Genomic DNA, 14,276 nt, shown 5'->3' with positions numbered 1-14,276 from the left:
CTCTGGTCAAATTCCAAACTGAATAATTACAGCCTGTCTGCTGAAAACTCCCACCATAATTTCATTTGGATCTACTGTTCTAAACTACCGTGCAGAATGGCTGCATGCTAAACAGCTTCTCTTGTAAAAATAGGCAAAGCAATTACATATGCCAGCAAAAAGGCTCCCCTGATCTGTTTTAAAGTTTGAGAAGCACTTCAGATTTTACCTGAGTGGAAGAAGGAGTCATCAACAAAAGAGGTGATGTACGTTGAAGCGTGTGTGCATACATACACAAACATATCCTTGAACTTACCAAATACACTTACAATGCATGGTCTACATGAAAGCAATGTGTTAGAAAAAGACACCACAATAAATTATTTGTATTTGAATAGAGAGGAGAAAAATCAGGAAAACACATGCTTTTCATTATTTCCTTATTGTATTCTCTACAAAGATTCATGCACTATGGTCTCCTAGAAAGCCACTATTCCACCCATATCCCCTCTGTATATACCAGCTGTGAATTTCAAACTCATCACACGTTTTCCCAAGAAATTGCCTGCGCTAACCTTTGTTGATAGGTGTCACAATATTTCACAGTGAAAAGCCACAGCATGCATTGTAAATAGCAATAAGACTCAGTTTTGCAGATATTTTTCTTTTTATACTAGACTGGGAATTCTATCAAATGAAATGATCTGAAGTTCACTGCTTCTGTACGGTTTATCAAGTGAACCGGATATAAATACCTCTGCTGCATTTATCAAAACAAGAAATTGAGCAATAAAGTAAATTTTAGTGATGAGAAGGCACATCGTTGATGGCCTTTCAGTACAGTGCCAGCTGCAGGAAAGGAGCTTCTCAATTATTCATCACTGTTCATCCTCAGGAACCCAAACAGGAAATTTCACCCTCGGATTCTACCTGCTCCCTTGACAATATCTGTGCACTTTGTCCACACAATGCAGTCATTCTCTTCCAGCTGACGAACTCTGGGTATATCTATGTCAAACAGCGAAGTATTTTGATTGCAACACAGGCCTTTGAACTAAAGCTCCAGAGGAATGTTGGCACAGGACTAACAATACCGAGCAATTAGCTTAACTGCTCTCCCACTGAAATGTAATCACCCTCCCAAATAAACCAGCTCCTACTCAAGAGAGCAAAGAGAAGGTGATTTTGTCCAGAAGTCACTTGGCAGGGGGTCATCCTCACCAGGAGGACTAAAGAGGTGCCACATTTGCCCTCTGGTGACTATGTGTGAATGATATCTCACCGGCTCACAGGCAGTGGCCAACTGCATCAGGGAGTCTCCTGGCTTCTTGATAGGGGTGTGTAACCTCTCATGGCTTCCCCTCTGAGTAAAAATAGGAGGCCTAGAAAATTGTGCAAAACTTGTTTGCTCTTGCATTCTGCAAGTCTTCTGAGCCTGTGGGCATGTCAGTGTTAGAGGGGGAGCCGGGACTCCCAGAAGAACTGTAGCTCTCAGAGTGGCTCCTAAGGGAGCCTGAGACTGGAAGCTAGATCAGGGCCCACACAGAACAGAGGGCTCAAAGCACCTTGGGCATCTGTATCTGAATTACAGGCTGGTGAATAGTCAACTGGAGGATCCTTCACTGCATTTTGTTACACTGCTACGTTTCTCATACACTCAAAAAGCTCTGTTAACCTGAGGCTACACTAAACACCAGCAAGGGCAGAATATTATTACATCCTACTAGATGTTGGAAATGTACTGATATCTTCCTCTACAGTCAGATGAAGTCTTTGGTGAGAAAAAGCTGTTGTAAGGGTTTTAGTAAGACAAGCTGACAAGTAAAGAGCAGGATTTCATGTTACACTTTGTGGCAGTGGTGCTTATGTCAGAAGCTGCCACGTACAAGGATCTTTTTCTATGCTGCCCAAAGATGGTGGTTGTTGGGCCCCACAAAAGATAAGTAAATAGCAAAAATTCTCAAGTGACACCATTAATAAAAACCTCTTACTTCTGATCTGGAATAGTTTCCCTGGTGATACATCCCAAAGCATGATATTGGATGCAGAGAAGGGCAGGGTGAAAGGATGAAAGTGAGCCCTCCTTCAACTGCTTTTGCTTTACAGAAAATGGCAGTCAGCACCATGCCCTTGGCAGATCTGCACAGAGGCCGACAGAGTATGTGCCAGCTGGTCTTCACAAATAAGAAATGGGTAATGATAAACTGGACCTAAGAGAGCAACAGCAATTCAAAGAACTTGACGAAAGGCAAGAGCCAAATGCCTAAAAATGCTTTGCCAGTTCACTTTGGAGAAGCTAAATTGGAGCCTATGTACTGCATAATACCGCCTCTCTAGTTTCTGTGAAGAGGCACGTCCAGGTGATTCAGACATTCATCACACCCTGGGCGTGCCTGTCTCCAGTCCATTCCCTTACACTAAAACAGGATTAACAGTAATTTGAACATTCACGACAAATGCCTCTTTAATACCTTAACAACAGCAATTTTACACCCTTCCCATAACCCGCTCTGGTCTACACTACCCTTACAGCAAATAAGACTGCAAATAGCAAAAACAGTCCCTGCTATGTAACTGAGTCTTTCTGGCACAAATGAGATGCACTAGTGCCTGCCCTGTGCTCAGCAAAAATGGAAAAAAATCTAATTGCTATTTTGTTTTGTAGAATGATCTCCTGGTGTCAATATGTCACAGTCTACTCTCTTCAGTACCAGAAAGCAGCTCTCTCAGAATTACAACCGAGACTGTTTTTCTAAGCCCTTGTAATTCCTCTCTGAACTTTCTTCATTTATTCTCATTTTAAATGTAGGACCCAAGCTGCACATGTTCCCTCAGACGTGGCTTTCTGATGTCCAAGAATAAAACACAACAGCATTAATTAAGCTTGCAATTACCCCCTTGTCAATTCTGCTGCCTCTTGCTGTCATATGTTTGTGATTTAACTTTTGCTCTCTAAGCATACCATTGTGTCCTTCTCTTCATTGAACTGCCTTTTACCATTTGAAACCATTTCTTTGTTTACCAAAGTCATCTTGAATTTTGATCCTGTCTTCCACAGGGTATGTAATCCTTACCATCATGTTTACATCTATATAGATTTCCTCTCTCCCTCATCATTCACTGCTGATTAAAGTAGTGGAGGACTAGAACCATTCTTACCTCCCAGTCTGAGAAGAAACCATTGGTAACTTCTCCGAATGCAGCCTTTTAACCTTCGGTGTAAATCCTCCTTAATCCTGTTTCCCTGGGTTTTCAGTCACATGATTTTGTAAAAATCTTGCTCTAAAATCAAGATACAATATACTATTTCTACGGCTTCCGTTTATCCACTAAGCTGGTTAGACTGTCAAGACAGGAAGTCTGATTGATTTAACATTATATGAGCATTGATAAATGGATGTTGGTTGTTTCTTACAAACCTAGAGGCCTGGAATCATTAATAATTTGCTTTGATATCTTTCTTTTAACTTTATAAATGTATTTTTAATCCATTCTTTCCCTCTTCACTATCTCTAGCTTTTCTTTTTTTCGTAGTCAATAATTCATGGTCACAGCTATGGGGGTGTTTTAACAGTGAAGACAAAGAAAAGTACTGAATGTTTCTGTCTTCCTCCTATTTTGTCCATTAGTTGCTTACTTCCCCATAAATAATGGAACTACATCTTCTCTAATCCTTCCCTTACTTCTATCATAAGGCTATTGATTAATAAAGCTGTGGCTGCATAACAACCTTTTCATGACAATAAATGTTCTGTGTTTCTCGGCATTCTATAAAACTTTAAATTGCTCTCAGCAGAATCTTTCAGCCATTGTGTATTTGCCTTATAGTTCAGATGAACTTACCACATTTCTCAAGTTTGCTTATGAGAATGTCATGTGAGGCTGTCTGAAAAGCTACAATAAAATCCAGACAGCTTCAACTGCACTTTCTTTAAAGAATTTTTTTCCATCCTCATCCACAATGAAAGACAACAGTGGTCTATTGCTGGTGTACACCTAAAATTAAGTGCTCCAAAAAGAAACAGTTTTTAAAATGATCCTAATGAGGCCAGCAAGGACCCCTGAATTACAGTGCTACCCTATAGCTTCCACCTCTTACCCAAAATGCAACACAGGTGCTCTGAGCCTTTGCATTCCTCAATGCTTACGCAGATACAATTCTGGTTGTTAAGTTGGGTGTCATTAGTGGTAAGCAACTCCCATCAAATTAAAGACAGATTATTAGAGAGAGGTGCAGCAAAGCTGCGCTGCAACTTTGGTACTTGTGACTGTTGACAAACCTACCTGCCAGCAGCCATGCTGTGCAGAACCGGGATTGCAGAATATTGGACTGTACATCAGAATATGTCCCATCTGGTTCTTGTGTGGCATCTGATTACATAAGTCTCAGGCATGAATGTGTCTGTTTACATGGTTATTTGGCCCCCTCCAACGTAGTGTTTTCCACAATGACACTGGGCTAAGGAAGCAGCTGGAGAGCTGAGACACAAGGGAAAAAAGTGTGCAGCCACACTGGCTGAGGCTGAGTGGGCAGGCACTGCAGTCTGGCCTCATAGTGCAGTCAGCCAGCATCTCCCCAAATGGCCCAGTTTCAGTACTTACTCCCTTCCGTTATTCATGTCCAGTGGTTAAGTTTGAAAGGTTACTGATGCCAAAACCAGCTCATTAATTCCATGAGGTCAGTGTTCACATCTGTCCTCCACAGCCTAAGTACCAAGTTCTGCTGTATGAAATGGTCTTTAAAATTTGAAACTACCTACATCTGTTTTTATTTACCATTCCTCGTGATTCCTCTGCTCTCCTTACTCTTTTTGCTTTGTTGTTTTGCTTTACTATTTTGTCTATTTGGCTCCCTGCAAGTGGATAATTATTCTGTCTTCATCCTCCAGGTTGTCTTCAAAATCTCTCTAAATCTTCTCTCCCTAAACAGATTCTCTTTTCTCTTCTCTCCTGTGCTGCTGTCCTCTCCTTTACCTTCTGTTTATTTGCTTTGGCTTCTTTTCTTTTTACGTGTCAAGCTCTTCATGCAAGGACAATGCTTGCATGTGTGAAATACATCATAATTCTATGATGCTGTATGAGAAACAGGAATATAAAGAGAAGGTTGTTCTTACAATCAAACTAAGCATATTTCTTAACTATGCTGCTATAAAGGAGAAACAAACAGATGATGTGGCAAGACCCTGTGCCAGCACCTGGCCAGTTCATCTTTTCCTTTCCCCAGCTGAGCAGGCAGTGAACAGCCACTGGAACTGCTTTTTTCCAGAGGCAGAGAGAAGGCAATGCCTTTGGGAGACAGAGATCTACACTCACTGACACATTGACTTGTCTGAAAACCAAGCCAAGAAGTATGCTGGTTTGGATTATGTTATTTTATTTCACTTTATTCTTATCAATGCTAGAATTTGGAGGAGCAAGGAAACAGCTGCTGCTTGCTCCACTTTGCCCAGCCATTCACCATAAACTCCTCTTAGCTTGTCTTCCAGGCACAGACCCCGCAGTACCTCCATATCTGATACTTTACTGTGAGAAGTTACTTTAAATACAAGAAGTGTATTAACCACAAGTACATGGTTGGGGATGACAGATTGATTTTGAAGCTGGTTGTCTTTTGAGAGTGACATTTATTAATATTAATCCATGGGACATTTCTCCCAATATGCAGTTTTAAGCATCAAAACCAAACACAGCTGTCTTCTTACCAATAAATCTATGTCAGCAGAATGAAGAAGACTTGAAATTGTGGTAAGTGAAAACTTTGTGGCTGACTGGCCACCTGCATATCTTCAATCCTAGCAAATCTCAAATTACTGCATAAACAAATCACAATTATTTTCCCTGTAGATTAGTCTATTTTTTTTAAGTATTAGTATTATTCAGCTGTGCTTCAATACTTCTTACTTCAATCTAGATGATCCTTAATTTAGTTTCTAGGAGATAGTCCTTGAAATAGTGGTTGCATGAAGTGGTAGAATTATCACATACTTTAAATGTCAGCTCTGCTGAGATAGTGCAATTAGGTCACAACTGATGTGGTTTTCTAAAATTCAAGCCTAAAATTTAACCCTAAAAGGAGCTCTGTCCAAAAAATTCATCTCACTCCTTCCACACTAATGAAGAACACTGCGGCAGGAGGAATCATTTACTGCATAATGCACAGATCTCTAAACACTACAAAACCAAAGGAACATAGGAAATACAGTTTGGAGTTGCAGTAAGTTTTGTTCAAAATTTCAGTGTACGGGCTGATCATTGGTTAAGTAAACAAAGACGTCTCCAGGCAGAAAATTCAAGTTCAAGTCCCTGATATTTCTTAACAATAATCAGATGAAAAAAAACATTAACGGCAGAGCTGCAAATCATCCTGGGAAATGTGCAGGAATTCAGAAGTCTGTTTGCCTGAAGAAATAGTAAGTGAAAAAGCAATTGCAAGTCTCACTACTAAACAACTGGAGCCACAATCATGTGCTGTTTAAGTGCTTGTTTGGGATCCTTGTTCACTCACAAAACCAGTTTTGGGCATCCTAAGTGCTAAGTCAAAAACACTGAAGCCACAGAATGCAAATGTCTGGATCAGAGTACAGTTATTCAGCAGGCTCAAATCGACTTGGAAAAAAACAGTGGCTTTGTACCAGCAGATACTGCAAACCAGATATTATCTGTGCATACTGCAGTCTGGCTTTCCCACTGCTGCCTGTAGGCATTTTCTCCGGTTTTTCTGACCCTTCCTTCTTTCTTCAGCAAAAGGTCATTTTCCACATCTGATTATTGTTAAAATGCAAATTCAGGATCTGTTTTCTCTGTCTGTTTGGATCTTTGTTAGAACTGGAACGCTCATCTTAAGTATCATGCATCATATCATTCTTCCAGATTTTGATTTTGCTAGAAACTCCAGCACCTGATGGGACCATTAGTCACAGCCACAGGCTTTTGCTCTGCTATCAGCTATGAGCTTGCTGTTTGCATACTGCTTCTACCCATCACAGTCCAATTTGGAGTCAGATGGAGGTATTGGTTCTTCCAGATTTCTAGGGAAGAAGCCACTACAGCAATGCACAATGGCAGAAGTCCAGCAACCCATGCAGGTGAGCGTGACTGAAGACAAGTGAGCCAAGAACATTTCCATCCATCCTTGCAATGACAGCCTTGACTGAATCCAAGCAGGACAAAGACTAATTGTATTTTCTATAATTTTCCACATTACTGAGGGTGTTATTTGCAGAGCATCTTTGCTTCCCCTTTGCTCAAAGGCAGCTTGCTACTGCCAGGAAAGAAAGGGCATCCAGAAGCAAATGCTGATGTACTGCGGGAGAGCAGGTGCCCATGGAGAAGTGGCATTTCGGTTCAACACCTTTACACTTCAGTGGCACATCTAAGCTGATCCCACAAGCAAGAGCCAAAGCAATCTGGCAACAATCCTGCTAAGAAGTTCACACTATGTGTCCTTTACACAGTTTTTTTTCTCTTTGTTGGGTCTTAAGTATTTTGCCTAAGGGCTGTCTCTTGTTAACAGCCATTCTCCTGAGGCTAGCCGGGCAGCCTGCACCACCTACCCTTTCCTACCATGGTGACTATGGGCAGAGTGCAGTACATCTCCCACCCTAGTGCCATCTGAGCTGCCTCTCCAGCTATATGAGACTGTGCAAGAGCAGAGAAGGGGGAAGCTGCACACGTGTGTACTGAATTGCCATAGTGATGTCTGAACTATGAAGTAAGGCTGAATGTTTACGCACAGCAAAGGGATGTTACTCTGGGTATGTGAAATATTGTAGGTTACAATTAATTTCTAAACCTAGAGTGTTGGGTTGGTTTTTTTTTTTGTGAAATCACATCTATAAATGAAAAGTACTGAAGCAGCAAAGTATTTTGGCCCATGCATGTTTTACATTTCTAAAGTAGCGTGTTGGGATTAGCAAATTTGGGGATAGCTACAGTTGGAAGTATATGCAAAATGTTGCAGCTACCACCGTTATGTTAACTCAGCCACACTGTACACATACAGCTCCCATCACCACAAACGTGTGCAACAAAGGGAGACTTAATTTCATTTCCACGGGCTAGGTGCCTAACTTGGCCCATCACAGCCCAACAAGTGAAGCATCAAGGCCCCTGGGGCAGTCCTGGATTGACTGCTACTTTCTCAACAGGGCATACAAAGACTGAAACAATGCATCGGCAACTGTTTTAAAAATGCAGTTGCTAATGGTGATCTAAGGCAGCACAGGAATCTGTGGCACAGCTTGGACCTGCAATTTAGCCTGTTGAGCAGTCTTTATGGCCAGATTACTATTCAGTACAAATTGGACTAAAGTGTGTACCATCAAAGACTTTTTTTTTTATTATTATATCCTCAGTTCTTAGCATTTTGATTCACGATATTTATATGGTAATATTGCAGTACTTGGAGCTTTGATAGTTTGATAACAAATTAATCACTGCCTTTTTCTATTTATCATGCTGTTATCACAAATAAAATCCTAGCTGAACAAATAATCTCTCACACGTTAAACAGAAGCAGAAGGAAGCACATTGGTACTAGTGTGCAAGCTCCATTTTTACTTGAGCTAGTAATGTTTGTAATGAGTAGATTTTCTTTAGAAAGCACTAAAAAACATTCCAAGGATCGCTCAGTCATTTGAAATGGTCTAAAATGATAAAGACTCCACAGAAACAAGCAGCACTAGAAGCCCCCTATTAAAAAAAAAAGAGAAAAAAGAAAATAAAATCTAAAGCTCCCCAGCAAATCTAACAGCAATGAGACCTTCTTGTTGACCTGAGTTGCACAGATTTTTCCTCTTGCTGCCATTGTGCAATGCTTTCTTTGGGGGGGGGGTGGGGAAAGAATGATGGTAGGAAGGAGAAAGGGGGGGGAGGAAGCTTTAATGAAAAGATTGCCACTATTTCTTGGACCTGGTACTTGTGCATCCACATAGAAGTGATTTTGTCCTATGAATCACAAGATCACTCTGAAAAGGTCTGTTATTCACTAAATGACAATACTCAGACAACTAACAGCACAGCTATACTGTTTTATATTAGAAGAGCTCCCCATGATCTGAATTCTCTTTCTTGGATTGATTTTGTCTTTTAATCTATAGAATCATAGAATAGAATCATAGAATCCTAGAATAGTCAGGGTTGGAAAGGTTACAGTTTAGGTTGGAAAAGACCTTGAAGATCATCAAGTCACCCCAGGCCTTGGGTGGCATGGTTTAGTGTGGGGTGTCCCTGCCCATGGCAGGGGGGTTGGAACTAGATGATCTTAAGGTCCTTTCCAACCCTAACTATTCTATGATTCTAAGTCCAACCATTAACCCAGCACTGCCAAATACACAACTAAACCATGTCCCTAAGAGCTACATTTACATGTCTTTTAAATACCTCCAGGGATGGTGATGCAACAGCTTCCCTGGGCAGCCTGTTCAAATGTGTGACAGCCCTTCCAGTGAATAATTTTTTCCTAATATCGAGTCTAAACCTCCCCTGGCACAACTTGAGGCCATTTCCTCTTCTCCTATTGCTTGTTATTGGTTGGAGAAGAGACCAACATCTGCTTAGCTACAACCTCCTTTCAGGTAGTTGGAGAGAGAGAGGAGGTCTCCCCTGAGTCTTATTCAGGTTAAACAACCCCAGTTCCCTCAGCTGCTCCTCACAGGACTTGTGCTCTAGACCCTATGTAGTGTTGTGTGAGAAGGTGTAGGAATGATACTTTCTGTATCATTTCTGTAGCTAATCAGAAATTAACTGGAATCTGGCTGCCTGGGACAATTGGTTATAGATTTCTTTGCTGCTGTCAGTGGCTTAAATTAAACCCAGAAGTAACAAAGTGATCCAAATGCCACTAAATATCCACCCTTTCTAAACCTAGAGAAGGCATCATGGTTTAGATTCAAACTAAGCACAGTTCCAGTCCAGCTTCCCCTATATCCAGAGGCCAGCTGCACACTCAGTGTGGATGTCCACATGAAGTATTGATGTAGGATCACTTCTGATAATGATTGAAAGTGATGACTACCCTCCAAGAGTAATCATATATGTCTATGAAGTAGATTTCATCCTAGCTTCTAATGGGCAAAGTCATAGAAGAGGACATTCAAATGTCCTCTCACCCCCTTGGGCAATTCTTGCATGATAAAATAGAGGCTGAAAGGACAAGGGGAGTCAAAGTAGTTCAAAATGCTGTTATACCAGTTCAAATAGTAGGTTAAAAACCTTCCCTTCCAAGACTTCAAGTTCATCTTCTTCTCATCACTTCAAATCTGTTTTGCAAGACAGTGACTGGGTGATAATGAATGCTATCCATTTACTGCTCTTGCTGAATATATTGATTCATTGTGCACAACGCTTTGAAGATAAAGCACTATGTTGTTAATAAACACAGTCTAATGATTCTCTCATGTGTTTTTTAGCACTCCTCTTACTTTGTCCAAGGTGTAAATACCTCATTGCAGCTATGGGCAGCCAGGCTGGCTGGCTGCATGGGCTACATGCTGATTTCAGCTAAAGGCTTTCACATCAATTGTTCCGTGGCTGTTCCCCTCCATCGCCAACACATCATGCTATCTCATGCTGTTGTTTCCTTGCTTGCTTGTTCAGGGCCAGGATAAGGGAATTTCAATGATTTCTGGTGAAAAGGGTCCTTCCTTTACAGCGAGCTGTCATTTCTCTCTGCCTAATACACAAAGAAGGCAGCCAACAGGAGCACAACTGCTTTCATTGGCTGCTAACAGCCTTTGAGTGGAACAGAATGAGGAAAAAAGAAGAAACACTAATTTCCTTTTCACTCTCTTCACCCTCCCTCAGAGAAACTTTAGGGGGGCAATTTTCTTGGAGGAAAGAAAGAACCTTCCTTTTCCTGGCCACAGGAGTGTGACAGAAGAGGCTGCTGAAATCAGCTGTTAGCACAGATTGATATGTTTTTCACACGTAAAAAGACCTTTCATTTAGTTTTCTCTCTCAGACTTCTGCAGCACATGTTTTGGAAAGACAATGAATATTGAATGCACATGTTATTGCAGGCATGCACCAGTTTAAAAGTATTCAGAACCCAGTAAAGCACCCTGTGAAAACAAAGAAACAATGTGAAAATTTAGCTGCTAACATGAGCTGTCAGTGAGAATTAAACCTTCTGCAAGGCACTCACATCAACCTCACCTGAATTAAGAGAGCTGCTCTGCTAGCTCATAGAAATACCAAGCTCCTGGGAACTGATCCTGCCAACACTTCAGCATGTGCTTTGTTTTAAATTTGTAAAAATACTCCCATTTGGGCTATCAATATGCAGAGTTAACAACATGCTGCAAATATTGGTGAGATCAAGACCTGAGTCCACTCCTCTACCAACCACCCCAGGAGACCAAATCTGCAGAAGTTTTCAGCATGTCACACATTTCAGACATTCAGAGGAAAACAAGATTGTGGTTGTGAGCTCTTGCTGTTGTGAATAATACCCAAAGCAACTGAAAATGAAGCAAAATGCCTGTTTCATTTTGGGTAATGCACACAACAGTCACTTTCCTGCTCATAGGGATATATCATACAGAAAGAAGGATAATGAAATTATCAAAATCACTAAGCTCTGTAGATGATCCTATGGCTCTTTTTCAGTCTCTAAAACTTTGACAGCAACCGTTTGAACCCTTTGCCATGTCTGAAACATACCTAAATCTCTGCTCTGTTTTAATCCCTTGATGCTTAACAACCTCATGGAGATCACATTTTTCCTTTATGAGGACACTGATTTGGCTACTTCTACCTCTATTTTTTTACAAAATTTCCAGGATTTGAATATACATGAAACCTGAAATTAGGTTGTGGTTCCAAATTTATCATGGGGCAACAGATAAAAGCATCAGGCCATCACTGCATAAGCCTTATTTCCTTAGGAAAACATGGTAAAAATAAGAATGTATGTCAAACCACAAAAACTGCTAAAGGACTCAGGAGCAGCTGCAGTACATGAAGTTGATTTTCTTCCTACCTTTCCTTACCAAACTACATTTAAATGGGCTGTATAGCAGTACTTATCATAGAATCATAGAATAGTTAAGGTTGGAAAGGACCTTAAGATCATCTAGTTCCAACCTCCCTGCCATGGGCAGGGACACCTCACACTAAACCATGTCACCCAAGGCCTCATCCAACCTGGCCTTGAACACCGCCAAGGATGGAGCATTCACAACCTCCTCGGGCAACATATTCCACTGCCTCACCACCCTCTCAGTAAAGAATTTCTTCCTTATATCCAATCTAAACTTCCCCTGTTTAAGTTTGAACCCGTTACCCCTTGTCCTGTCACTACAGTCCCTGATGAAGAGTCCCTCCCCAGCATCCTTGTAGGCCCCCTTCAGATACTGGAAGGCTGCTATGAGGTCTCCACGCAGCCTTCTCTTCTCCAGGCTCAACAGCCTCAACTTTCTCAGCCTGTCTCCATACAGGAGGTGCTCCAGTCCCCTGATCATCCTCGTGGCCCTCCTCTGGACTTGTTCCAACAGTTCCATGTCCTTTTGATGTTGAGGACACCACAACTGCACACAATACTCCAAGTGAGGTCTCACGAGAGCAGAGTAGAGGGGCAGGATCACCTCCTTTGACCTGCTGGTCACACTCCTTTTGATGCAGCCCAGGATACGGTTGGCTTTCTGGGCTGCGAGCGCACACTGAAGCCGGCTCATGTTCATTTTCTCCTTGACCAACACCCCCAAGTCCTTCTCTGCAGGGCTGCTCTGAATCTCTTCTCTGCCCAACCTGTAGCTGTGCCTGGGATTGCTCCAACCCAGGTGTAGGACCTTGCACTTGGCATGGTTAAACTTCATAAGGTTGGCATCAGCCCACCTCACAAGCGTGTCGAGGTCCCTCTGGATGGCATCCCTTCCCTCCAGTGTATCAACCAAACCACACAGCTTGGTGTCATTGGCAAACTTGCTGAGGGCACACTCAATCCCACTGTCCATGTCACCGACAAAGATGTTGAACAAGACCGGTCCCAACACTGATCCCTGAGGGACACCACTCGTTACCGGTCTCCAGCTAAACATTGAGCCATTGACCACAACTCTTTGCGTGTGGCCATCCAGACAGTTCTTTATCCACCAAGTGGTCCACCCATCAAATTGATGTCTCTCCAATTTAGAGACAAGGATGTCGTGTGGGACAGTGTCGAACACTTTGCACAAGTCCAGGTAGATGATGTCAACATAATAAGCCTGTAATACAGCGCTGTGATCCACATTAGTAACCATTTTGAATATGATGCTATTAACACACAGAAGTCATCTGTCTGTTGAAATTCCATCGAACTATTCTATTCTGAGGTCAAAAATGTTTTTCCCTTCTCCATCTGCTACAGTTTTGGAGATTTATTGAATAAAGAAAAAAGTTCCAAACACCAGGCAAACCTATTTTAACAAGTATAGCTATCACAAATCTAATGTGTTGGGTGACTAATAACATTCATGTGTGCACTGCACTTGGCAGAAAATATCAACATTTCCAAATAGTTACCACATTTACAATTAAAATAATGTATTTGCCAAATGTTTGGTTGTTTTTCTTTATTCAAAGGATGATTTCTCTTCTGATCAAAGTGCAGAGCAAAATTTCCTGAGTATCAGAAGTAAAACATTAGGGAGAGATTCTAATGTCTGATAGAGCCTCATTCAGCTCTCAGCCATATAATATTGCTTAGATAATATCAGGCTTGTCACTGTTGGAGGCCTAACCGCACCCTAACAAGGAAAATTGAAATGAAGCTTTAAAATTTGCCTCTTACAAGTGTCCTGCTTGTCAGTTTCAGTTCTCCAGCTATTTCTCATGTTGCCTGATTTCTGGCTTCTTCTGACCCTCCTGCTGCCTTCGTCCTTCTACAAGTGATGGAGGCAGGAGAGGTGGCTGACAGCAGGAGTTTGTACACACAGCTCACATGCCCCATGATAACTGGTGTGCAGAAAGCTTAATATGTGAATGTTCCTACTGCATTATTGTCTTCTGCCCTGGGACTGGCTGGGGCAGAGATGGGGGGGATCTTAAAGATAAATAGAAAAAAGTAGCAAAACTGCATTGCCTTTTAGCAACATTCCCTTCTCAAGCCTCCCACCTACTTCCAGCATAGACAGCTGCAACTTCAGAGTAATGTAGGAGCTGATTTCAGAAGAGAAAACATCTGCTGATTGCTTCCCATGACTTCTTTTCTGCTCTAATAGCAAGAAGGGATGCTGAGGGTGTTTCAGTGGTTGATCTAGTGGTTTGCTGCCTCCATGACCCACTCCCTCAGCCCATTCCAGCCCATGTGCTGCTGC

Source organism: Psittacula echo (assembly GCF_963264785.1).
Source record: "Psittacula echo genome assembly, chromosome: 1".
Classification (NCBI taxonomy): Eukaryota; Metazoa; Chordata; class Aves; order Psittaciformes; family Psittacidae; genus Psittacula; species Psittacula echo.
This window is presented reverse-complemented; position numbering follows the sequence as displayed.